The sequence below is a fragment of the Anser brachyrhynchus genome (assembly GCF_964034855.1).
Source record: "Anser brachyrhynchus genome assembly, chromosome: 11".
Lineage (NCBI taxonomy): Eukaryota > Metazoa > Chordata > Aves > Anseriformes > Anatidae > Anser > Anser brachyrhynchus.
The window spans coordinates 11,585,137-11,597,554 of record NC_137706.1 but is presented as its reverse complement, the minus strand read 5'-3'; the positions used below and the strand labels follow the sequence as shown (position 1 = coordinate 11,597,554).

The 12,418-nt window shown below is 53.9% G+C and overlaps 1 long non-coding RNA gene across 1 annotated transcript; it reads left to right on the top strand.

The window, feature by feature from the left end:
* The first annotated feature begins 5,043 nt into the window (after window positions 1–5,043).
* Window positions 5,044–6,263, top strand: LOC308201098. Its single transcript, XR_013956052.1, has 2 exons — window positions 5,044–5,411; window positions 5,778–6,263. It is a non-coding gene; the product is annotated as an uncharacterized lncRNA (long non-coding RNA).
* The last annotated feature ends 6,155 nt before the right edge of the window (window positions 6,264–12,418 follow it).

Genomic DNA, 12,418 nt, shown 5'->3' with positions numbered 1-12,418 from the left:
CCATAATCCTAGCATGTTAATAGTCTGCTTTTTCAGAATCTGCAAACATATGGAAGTGGTAGAGACCAAAACTTCCAAATTGATAAATATGTCAGCTTACCCAAAAAGCTTTTGAATTAAATCCAATAACAGTTGGAGAGCTGAGCCCACCAGAACCAGGTTCGACTGTGATAAAAAAACCCTCAGTGAGGTGGTGGACTGCCTCAGTGGGAGGCCACGCAGGAGCAGCAAGCTCAGGAGGGCCAACACCTGGATGGAAAATCTTGCGCCACTGGGCCAGGGGACTGACAAAAGCTGACAGGGCCATGCCATAGCCAGTGCTGCACCTCTAGGCAACATCTGAGATCCATAAGGTGTCTGTGTCTTTCCTTTAGAGTGAATGATGAGGCTACTCTGTTCACATAAGGACTCCTTCTACAGACCCTGGACATCAGTGGCTCTTTTTCCATTCACTTCTTAGATAGAGATCCCCCAAATTATTTCTAGTCTATCACCTTCACCACTCGGCCACAACTACCTGCTCCAGACAGCTCTGCTGGGATCATCATGTGCCCTGTGCAATGATGACCAGCTCCCTGGCACTCTCAAGGACAGGCTGCACCCAAAGCAGCACATGGGACCTGCAACATCAAGACAAAACGGGAACCTGCTAACAGGCTTCCTGGCCCCTTGACTGGTGGAACCCCAGTGTCCTGGTTTCAGTTAGGACAGAGTTAATTTTCCTCATAGTAGCTGGTAGGGTGCTATGTTTTGGATTAGGATGAGAAGAGCGTTGATAACATGCTAATGTTTTAATTGTTGCAGAGCAGTGCTTACACCAAGCCAAGGACTTTTCGGCTTCTCGCTCTGCCCTGACAGCGAGCAGGCTGGGGGTGCAGCAGGAGCTGGGAGGGGACAGACCCAGGACAGCTGACCCAAACTGGCCAAAGGGGTATTCCATACCATCTGATGTCATGCTAAACAATATATAGGGGTGGCTGGCCGGGGTGGGGGGCCGGCTGCTCAGGGATAGGCTGGGCATCGGTCAACGGGTAGTGAGCAATTGCATTGTGCATCACTTGTTTCGTACACATTATTATTATTAATACTATTATCATTATCATCATTATTATTATTGTTATTATTTTCCTGTCTTAATAAACTGTCTTTATCTCAACTCACAGGCTTCACTTTCCCGTTTCTCTCCCCCATCCCAGAGAGGGAGGGGGGAGGGTGAGTGAACGGCTGTGTGGTGTTTAGCTGCCAGCCGGGTTAAACCACAACACCCAGCGATAAGGACGCAGCTCCCTGCACCTTGGCCTCACACTACCATACAGCATATCCTGACACAGAGAATCGTATCTGCTCACCTGCCATCTCTGCTGCTTCCACAGAAAAAGCAAAGACACCTGTGTGGAGACAACCACTGGTTGTAGTAGTTGTGGGATGGGATATTAGTCCCCACTTCGCTTCTTCGATTCTTCTCAGGGAGATGCCAAGCAGTAGTGTAAGGGAGAGGGGGACCTCCAGCCTCTTGAGGACATAAGGTGGTGTCAACCCTTGGGCAAACTCTAAAACTGCCCTGCAGGTTCGTGCAGTGACTGTTGCGAGAGTGAGAAAAATCTCTCAAAAGGGTTTAGTGGAGACTGGGTGAGGAGGGGCAGTGGAAAAAGAAAGGGGAGGTCTGTGTGACTGTGGTGGCTTCCCACTGATGAGCAGCTAAGCTACTCCTCTTTGCTCTATAACTCCCCCTCCTCAAAAGAACAGGGGGAGAAAATGTGATGAAAAAAAGGCTCATGGGTTGAAAGAAGGACAGGGAAATACCTCACCAGTTTTGGCCATGGGCAGAACAGACTCAGCATAGGGAGATTAATGTATTTGATTGCCTATTGCTAATCACAGACTAGAGAAGTTAAAAAGGAAAAGCAAATCAAAACCAACTTCCCCCCACCATCCACCCTCTTCCACCTTCTCCCCCCGAGCAGCGTGTGGGAATGGGGAGTGATTGGTATGCTCAGTCAGTAATGTATCATCTCTGCCAACACTTCATTTTCACTCATCTTCCCCTGCTTCAACATGGGGGTCCCTCTCATGGGATGTAGTCTTTCCCAAACTGATCCAATGTGGGCTTCCAACACAATGCGGTTCTTCAAGAACCACTCCAACATGGTCCTTACAACAGGATGCAGTCCTTCAGGAACAGACTCCTCCAGACTGCGTCCCCCACACGCTGCAGCTCCCACCAGACACCCTGCTCCACCATGAGCTCCTCTCCTTGGATTGCAGTTCTGGCCCAGAGTCTGCTCCTCTGATGGCTAACAGTGGTCTGTAACGTCCTTCGGGCCATATCCACCTGTTCCACCATGGTCTTTTACATGGGCTGCAGGGGGACAGCCTGCTCCTCCATGGTCCTCGTATTTGCTCAGGCAGGACATATTTCATTCTCCCAGACTACTTTCTACTCTTTCAGCTTGAGCAGCCAATTGCAGTGTCCAATGCCCACTTGCTCAGCATGCGTCCCTTGATTTCAGACTCTTCATCACATTTTCAGAGGATAAGTTGTTCCTCAGGCTCTTGTGTTGCCTTTATCAATTGTATCTTCTGGCTAGCTCTGGTTCTCAGTTGCCTTCTTCAAGGATGCCAGCTCCACTTCTCAAGGTTGCCCCTGCTTCCTAGGCCATGTTTCAAGGCCGGCAGTTCCCATGCTGGGGGACTATTTCTCCTGCTATTGTTCAGCAGCCTTTCCATGCAAGTAGGTTCTCATCATAGCCAGATAGTATCCATAACCACCGCCATCAAGGGGCAGGTGGGAGGTGAGATGTGGTGGCAGAGGTATGCCATGGGAGTGTAGCTGCCTTCCAAGCAGTTAATGTAGGTTTGGTTCCTGGCCAATGCAAACTTTTCTTCTGCAAGGATGCAGGGTGCCTTACATCATCTCCTGCAGGCAGTGTATTCTGGGCCAAAAATGCCAGCATTTCCTCCAGCATTACCAGAGGTCCTGGGGCACTGAGACACTCCACTCACCTCCCCTACACCTTGCTGCATGGCCAGGCCCCATGGGACACCTCCCAGACCAGCAGACACGCACATGGTTTTAGCTGCTTGGAGCAGCTGCTTGGACTAGCAAATGACCCCCTGAGATGTGTAACACTCTAGCACTTTCCATGAAGCCGCAAGTCTCAGAGAAAGTTGAGCTCTCCCTCCTCTGCTCCATGGGCTGCAAATGGGCCTCATCCCTGTGACACTGGATCTCAGTCATTGCTCAAGTACTCGGCCCACAGCCTGTTATTTCTCTTTGACTCTCCAAGCATTTTCCCATGCACCGGCACCGTGAGACTTGCACAGCCTTCTCCTTTGACACGGTTGCAGTCTTAAACAAACACTTCTGATGAAAATGTGAAAATTCCTAATTAGGGCCTGGGATCAAATGTCCTTGTATTTGTTCTTATTATATGGGTGGTGACGGTTATTCACAGGAGACGGAGCTATTGTGTGAGGAATTTTTCTGAACCCTGTTCTTTCATCCGGGTGTGAAAGCCCACAGCTAATTCTAGGTTTGATCTCCATGAGCCAAGGGGTCTGAGCACGCTAATTGGACCACAGAGAGCATGAGGGCCTGCAACATGAACTGAACACCACCTGCCCTGATTTTCCTTGCATGCCAGTGACTAGAGAGTTCTCCCGGGCAGAAGTGCTGGAAGGATGAGGGGAAGTGTGTCCCAGCACACCGTTTCCTGCCAATCCTGGAGGGAGGCTTCATGTTTAATTGTGGTATTTATTTCCCCTCCATCTCCAGGCCTTGAGATCTGCTCAACACTGCTGGCATCCTCTCTGTCACTTCCTTCCTGGTGGCCTGCTTGTGGGCCTGGGAAGGTCAGCTGGGAGAGCCCCTGGCTGGCAGTGAAGTCCAGCATGCCAGCCCCTTCCCAGGTGAAAGCGTTCCTCTTTGGTGGATTCATGACTCTTACCTTATAAAAGCAGCTAACAGCTGAACCAGTCAGCAGGGGAAACTAAAGTACTGATAAAGTGCATCTAGGGCCAGGACTCACCTGAGAACTCCTTGAGGTGGGCAAGGTCTAGGAAGGGTGAGGAGTCCCACCTGAGAAACCTCATCTAGGTGAGCCTGCAGTGCACAGGAGGTTGGAGTGGCTCACCTCCAAAGGTCCTTTCCAGTCCAACACGAGTAACGTGGACTCTGGACCAGCCACACAAAGGTAATGCCTTGGGAGGCAGCAGCACGAGAATGCGTAAAAGCACCTGGTGTTTCAGGAAGGGTACAAAGCCACTTGGAAACTCCCTTGGTGAGGAAAGCAGCACGTTGCGAGGAGTGAGACTAGGAGCTCTGCTATTCCTGCCATGCCTGAGGCCGAAATACCATGTCCACTGCAGTCCGCAGCTGGGTGACTCATGTTTGCCTGCAGTTCAGGGATTTTCCCAGCTCTTCCACATCAGGATGACTGTCAGGTGTGCTGGGAGGCAGATCCCAAGACACTTTGTACTTGGAACTCATGTAAGCGGCTGCTCCATCTCTGCTCCAGGAAAAAAAGAAATCAGGTTTTGGCTCCGTGCCGCAAGCCTCGCCTCAAAAGCAGGCCAGCCAGAACTCTGGCCAGTGGGACAAATGTGTTGAGCAAACCAGGTCAATTGGACAGTGGGTCAGCTTCAGGGAAGGACGCGGGCATCTCTTGGATCACGTTCCTATGCCTTGCCCTGCTGCATTTCTGTGAAGGCACAGAGGAAGGTCTCACTGCTTCAGAACTTTCACGGAACTTTGTCTTTGGGCTCTGTCAGAGCATGACGAGTGTCAGCAATGACCTTGTTGTCCTCTCCTCTGCCTTCAGGAGACTTCCTCTACTTCACAACACTCCATCCTTGCTGAAACATCTTGGAAACATGGGCCACGTCTCCCCCACGTGTCCTGTCTTGATCTTCTACCTGACCTTACTCCACAACCTCCTGCATGTCTGTGATGAACAACAGGGAGAAACGTCTCGCAGAATTAGCTCCAATCTCAGCACTGAATGCCCTTGTGCGCTGAATTCTTGAGTCCTCTGTGGCTGACTGTCACCGTGACTGGTGGCCATGCTCACCACAAAGTGGATGAGACTCCAAAGGACGTTTGTATGATGGAATCACACAATCCCGCACAGGGAGCCTAAGACCTCTGTCGTAATTGGCCTTAGGAGCCTGGGACACAGATACATCAGTTCAATGTCGGGTGGTATGAGGCAGGAACAAAAGCTGTCAGATGAAAGAAGCAAGCTCTTAACCACCAACAAGGCCTCTGAAGGAAGCAGCTATGAGGTGTTCTGATGCTTCATGAGCAAGGAATGTTTCTGTTCCCGTGGGGCTCTGGGATGCAGCATAAAAGACCGTGCTGCTGCAGGCTCTGCATCCACTTCTCTTCTCTCTCCCTTTCCTTGAGGAACGAGGTAAGCCTGCGTTCACTCCAGCTCTCCCTGAGGGCCCCATTGCTTTCATGCTGGCGACTCAGTTTGGAACTTGGGCTGCCTCAGATTGGCACTGCAATACAGATGTTTCGGGCCTGTGACCTCTCTCCCTTTGGAAGGGGTGGATTTGGAGAGCTGGGGACTGTGGGGACCTCTCAAGCAGAGGGAGATTGATGGGGGTCAGCTGCAGGGATGTCTCTCTGCAAGAATTAGCACCTGAAAACAGACGGACTCTTACCAAACAGCCCTGTGCACCCTGTCCAATCCTCAATGCGGCGATTTCTGTTGTGGAGATGACAAAGGCTGATCTTGGGGTCTGTGTTCCTTCCCTGCTACTCTGTGTTTCAGCTTTGCCTCCCTCGACGAGAGATGTCTTGCTTCAGACCCTGTGTCCCATCCCCCTGCGGTGCCTCTGGCCCAACCCCACTTGCAAGCAGCTGCAGTGAGCCGTGTGTCGCCCGGTGCGCCGACTCGACGGTTGCCATTGAGGCCTCCCCGGTCGTGGTGACCCTGCCGGGCCCCATCCTCACCTCTTTCCCTCAGAACACCGCCGTGGGATCCTCTCTGTCAGCTGCTGTTGGCAGCTCCCTCAGCACTGGGGGGGTTCCCATCTCTTCTGGGGGCTCCCTTGGTCTGGGGGGGTCAGGGCTGTGTCTGCCTTCCCCACTCTGCCGCTTCAACTGCTGAAGCGCGTGGATCATCCCATTTGGGGCAGACATCCCTGAGATGGACGGGCCATTCTCTCTGCCTCCCTGAACCCTGCAGACGTTCTTCTTGGTCTCTGTACTGTGCCACTGCCTTTCTACCTTCCCATTAAAGGCCTTGTGCAGCATAGCTGGAGACTCGTGGTGGTCTGTTCTCTTCCTGCCTCCATTAGCTTCCTTCCAACAGGAAGACATTGGTCTGATAAGGTGAAAAAACAGTGAGGAAAGGAGTCTGGGAGCCAAAAGCTGCAGAGGTCCCACTGAGATTTGAACTCAGATCGCTGGATTCAGAGTCCAGAGTGCTCACCATTACACCATGGGACCCTCTGGACACCTGCTGTGTCCCTGCTGTGAGCAAGTGATGGAGCATAGCACGAGGTTCAACAAAAGGAAGAGCTGCCAGGATGACACAACACACCTTCCTATGAATTGCACAACGCTGAATGCCTTCTTTCTCTGATGGCACTCAGGCGCCCTCTCTCCTGACATCCTAACTCTTTCCACTGGAAACACAGCAGGCAAAACCTGCCCTCTCCCGTGTCTGCGAGTCAATCCCCACGCTTGGTGCACTTCCACGGCTATACGGACGTCCCTGACCTCATTCCACAGCAACTACCATAAACAGGTGCACAACAGAAAGACAGGAAGCCTTTGAGAAATGAGTCTCCATCCTGGTGATCACAGGATGGACGTGAGCTTGGAGCCCTCGTACCGCTGGCAGGCACAAATGGCTTCTGCTGTTTGCTGTACTGCTGTGGAAGGGGAACGACGGGAATAGGCTGGGGCTCAGAGTGCAAAGAAACATGCCTGGAAAGGTGGCAGAGTGGTATCTCCTGAGTGCGGAGTGTGTATCTCACTTCATTCTTCCCAGGAACATTGTTGCATCCACTTCCGGTTATATTCGGAAGGTCTAAAAAATGCCGGAGTCTCAGTATAGTATGGCAGTGGCTCTGCACGCAGCCTGGGGACACAGGGATGCCGACATGTGCAGTCCTGGCTACGATTGTGCAAAAGAGTATTTCAAACCCAACCTCAGAGGAAAGAACGCTGTGCTCTGAACACTGGTGTTGTACACACCAGCATACTCTTTGAAGCAACCCCACCTTTGACCAGCCAGCTCCACAGAGATGCCAAATACAGAGGATGAAGAAGAGAGTAAATTCATTCAAGTTGGTGTGATTTCAGAACACCCAGACAGGCCTTTGAGCCATAAAGGACAGCCATCCACCTGCTGCAGCACCAAACTGCTTCAGCATTTCTCTGCAGCACCCTCGTCATGGGGGTGCTCGTCCCTGGGAGAGAAAGCAGGCAGCACCATGCTCTGGGGACACAAGGAAGGCTCGATGCCCCAGGGCACATGGCATTCAAATGTCAGGACAGAAACGGGGTGGTTTTGGAGCACGACACACTGCTTCTGCAGCTTGGCTGAAGAAAAGCTGGGGTGCGTTGGCCGGGAATCGAACCCGGGTCAACTGCTTGGAAGGCAGCTATGCTCACCACTATACCACCAACGCATCTGTCTGCGTGCCTCCCTGGGGCTCCGGCAGCTCACCAACTCAATGGGCTCCTCCTTCCAGCCACCTGCCCACACCCTGCCTCAACCTGCTGGGAGGCCCCTGCCATTCTGTCTCATTCTCGAAGACAGGGATGAGGCACAGCTACCAGAAACACCTCTGTCTTCTCCGTCTTCTGCAACGCCCGTTGCTGCCTCCCTGGCTGCTGCTGCTGGCGCTGCTCTCCTTCGGGTCTGACGCGGGCTGCCCGTGCACGTGCTCTGCATGTGTAGGTGGGGGTGTGCAACCGTGACAGTGTCAGCATAGCTAGCAGAGCCGCCAGCGTATCCTGGGCAGAGTTGAGGGCTGAGGTATGTCTGCTGCTCCACGGCAGCCTGCCCTGCTGAGGGGCCCTTTTGGAGTGCTGACTGGCAAGAAAGCAAAGGAGAAGGGTGGAGAGCGAGAGAGACAGTGCAGAGGGAGTGCAACAGCCAAAGCCATGGCTGTCCTGAGAGAGGAAGGGCCGCAGTGGCACAAAAGCTTGACAGGAGCCTGCAACTAAAGGCTGTAGCAGAGGATGGTTTCGATCCATCGACCTCTGGGTTATGGGCCCAGCACGCTTCCGCTGCGCCACTCTGCTCCCCCCCAAGCCCCTCTCCCCCCACCTCACCCAGCCCTGCGTGGTGCGCCCTGAGCCAAACCCGCAGCAATGGGGCGCCTGCCTGCCTGCTTTGTAGGCTGCCCACAACCTGCTCTCCACACAGCTCACCAGGGCCGCCACCATGCCCGCAAATCACGCTGCCCCGTGATGGGGACTGCGCCCCCTGACACACAGCGCCCTGCCCCTGCCTGTGCTGCGCTCCCCTGCGGAGCATGGCTCCTCCGACTGCCTGACGCAGCCCAGCCCTCGCTGCTCCCTCACAGACACAGGGCTGTGCCCACCACCGGCCAGGGGCCTGCCAGGCACACAGGGAAAGCCCTCAGCCCCAGCCCTGAAGCGTAGGTAGAGCCTGCCATGGGGGACGAGGGACGAGGTGGCCATGCTCAGGCCTGCATGTTTCTGCCTCTGCCTGCTGCTTCCCTGGCCTGTCTACACGCCCCGGCACACAGCAGCCAGACACACGAGATAAAGCTCAAACACAACACACAGGGCTGGGCATAGAAGGAGCGCTGCTGGAGACTGCCTGCCTTCCGCAGTGGGGATAGCTCAGGGCAGAGCCTTTGAGCTGCCCCTTAGTCCTTTGTGGCTCTGTGACCGTCAGTGGGACAACTGCAGGGGACAAGCCAGGTACCGGTATGGGCCTTACACACATTCTGCTTCTAGGGGCTCTCTCCTTGCGATAATACCTCAGGGTATTAGCCCTTGTCCTATCCCTTCCCACTTCAGCAAACAAGGCCAGGCTACCAGCATCAGCCCCTCTTCCTCCCAGGGCCTTTGCTGCCGGAGCAGCTGGCCATGGGACCAAAAGAAGGCCTCTCTGAAGCCTCCTGCTCTTTTCTAGCACACGGGTCAGCACCTGAGACAGCAGGGAGTAGTCTGATGGATGCCACAGTCCCCACCGCACGTCCTTTTGCACTTGCTCTTCTTCCTCAGAGGAGAAGCAGACAGGATAGACCGGTGCACCCCTCAGCATCTCAGCTTTATGCCAAATTTAGGAAAGACCCCTGGGAAAGGTTGTCCCTATGTGTGCAAGGGCTGGGGACGGAGAGGGGTCAGCCGTTAGAACCCCGTGGCCTTCAGGCAAGATCCACGAGGATCCACTGCTCTCAGAGCTAGGAAGTGTCTTCCCTTTAGGATGACGCCACTGTTCACAGAAGGACTTCTACAGCCCCTGGACATCAGTGGCCTTTTCTGTGCCCACTTCTTGCCTGACTGGTAAATGGGATCAGGATTACTTGCCCATTCAGGCAGTGTTGGGGTGGAGGCGAGGACAAGGACTCGCAGTGAGCAAGGGGGAGTTGCTGTGTTCTCTGGCAAGGCCCTGTGCAGCTGGAGGAACACGACTGTGCCTGGGGGCCTGCATCCCATGGCAGCTGCACGGTCACTGCAGGCAGACCAAAAGGGGACTGCATGCCGTAGTTGGCAGGATTCGAACCTGCGCGGGGAAACCCCAATGGATTTCTAGTCCATCGCCTTCAGCACTCGGCCACAACTACCTGCTCCAGACAGCTCTGCTGGGATCATCAAGTGCCCTGTGCAATGATAACTAGCTCCCTGGCACTCTCAAGGACAGGCTGCACCCAAAGACGGTGCACAGAGGACCTGCAACATCAGCCCAAAATGGCACCTGCTGACAGGCTTCCTGGCCCCTTCACTGGTGGAACCCCAGGGATAACGATGCACCTCCCAGCACCTTGGCCTCACACTGCCGTACGGCATATGGAATCGTTTCTACACACTGAATCATTTCTGCTCACCTGCCATCTTTGCTGCTTCCATGGAAAAAGCGTGGAGACAACCTATGTGGAGACAGACACTGATGCTGGTAGCTGTGGGATGGGATATTAGTCATGGGATGCAGTCTTTCCCAAACTGATCCAATGTGGGCTTCCAACACAATGCGGTTCTTCAAGAACCACTCCAACATGGTCCTTACAACAGGATGCAGTCCTTCAGGAACAGACTCCTCCAGACTGCGTCCCCCACACGCTGCAGCTCCCACCAGACACCCTGCTCCACCATGAGCTCCTCTCCTTGGATTGCAGTTCTGGCCCAGAGTCTGCTCCTCTGATGGCTAACAGTGGTCTGTAACGTCCTTCGGGCCATATCCACCTGCTCCACCATGGTCTTTTACATGGGCTGCAGGGGGAAAGCTTGCTCCTCCACTGTCCTCGACGCAGGCCACAGGACAACTTCTTCTCCAGACCTGGAGCATCTCCTTCCCATCCTTCTTCATTGTACTTGGTGTCTGCAGGGTTGCTTCTCTCTACTTTTCCTCATTCCTCTCTCCCAGATGCTGTTGCACAGCGTGGGTTTTTTTTTTTTCCCCCTTTCTTAAGTATGCTATCACAGAAGCACAACCAACATCGCTCATTGGCTCAGCTTTGGAGAGTGGTGGGTCCCTTTCTGAGATGCCTAAAACCGGCTATGCAGCAGCAATGGTGGGAAGATGGTGTTGGATTGTCAGTGTAGAGGTGGTGGTGTTTCTCTGCCATGAACTGTCACACAGTTTAGGAGTCAGTCCAACATAGCGTCACAGCATCGGGAGTCAACCCGACATTCCAGAGAAGCTTTGAAGTCGCAAGTCTAAGACAGAGTTGTGCTCCCCCTCTTCTGCTCCAAGGGCTGCAAAGAAGCCTCATCCCTGTGACACTGGATCTCAGTCATTGCTCAGCACTCGGCCCATATCCTGTCATTTCTCGTTGACTCTCCAAGCGTTTTCCTGTGCACTGACACTGTGAGACTGTCTCAGGCTTCCCCCTAGGGCTCTGTGTCGTAGAGCCCTCTGTAGCCAGCCGGCTGGGGCCCACATAGGGCAGAAGGAAGCACCCTTGCTCCCCCACAAATAGGCTATGAAACAGCCCTGTCAGCCAAGTGGTTGGTTTTGCATTTCCACAGGCTCTGGAGGGAAGGAGGGAATCAGGGGAAGAGTACGCTTGTGCCTTGAGCCCCTTGGCAGGATGTTGAATGTGCAGAGCCAACGCTTGCTGGCACCTCCTTTGGTTGCTGCCGTGAAGGATTGCCTTGGCCTTAGGGAGAAGCGTTAGCAGTGTGCTGCCCCTGTGCCAGGGACTCTTCCTCCCTATGCTCCCACATACACAAAGGTGCTGCAGTGGCCTGGCAGCAGCCCATGTTGCACGGAGGGCAAGTGTGCACCCTGCAACCCTGCCTGGTGGAGGCTGAAGGAGGCAGGCTGGCTCTGGGAAGGTTCAGGGACGGGAGCAGGGCTGTGGACAGGAAGCAGGGCCAAACATTCAGGATGCAGTCTCCCTGGGAGGCATGGGTTCCATTCCGACTCCTGAGCAGCTTCTTTCTCCTGCCTTTTGCCCAACTCCAGGGGAGTATGCTCAGGTCAAGCCTTTCCTCCTGTACGTGCTCCTCTGAGGGCTGTGCTCTTGGGCTTCCGCACCTGAGGTGTCCCACCTCCTGTTGTAGGAGCTCATCTCAGAAAATGCCCTCACGCCTTTGATTGCCTGTGAAAATTCCTAATTAGGTCCATGGATCAAATATTGTCCTTGTGTTTGTTGTTTTTTTCATGGGTGGTGACGGTTATTCACAGGAGACAGGGCTGTTGTTTGAAGAGCTTTTCTGAGCCCTGTTCTTTCATCCGGGTGTGAAAGCCCACAGCGAATTCTAGGTTTGATCTCCATGAGCCAAGGGGTCTGAGCACGCTAATTGGCACCACAGAGAACATGAGGGCTGGGTACGTGCACTGAACACCACCTGCCCTGGTTATCCTTGTGTACCAGAGACCAGAAAGCTCTCCTGGGCAGAAGTGCTGGAAGGACAAGGGGAAGTGTGTCCCAGCACACCGTTTCCTGCCAATCCTGGAGGGAGGCTTCATGTTTAATTGTGGTATTTATTTCCCCTCCATCTCCAGGCCTTGAGATCTGCTCAACACTGCTGGCATCCTCTCTGTCACTTCCTTCCTGGTGGCCTGCTTGTGGGCCTGGGAAGGTCAGCTGGGAGAGCCCCTGGCTGGCAGTGAAGTCCAGCATGCCAGCCCCTTCCCAGGTGAAAGCGTTCCTCTTTGGTGGATTCCTGACTCTTACCTTATAAAAGCAGCTAACAGCTGAACCAGTCAGCAGGGGAAACTAAAGTACTGATAAAGTGCATCTAGGGCCAGGACTC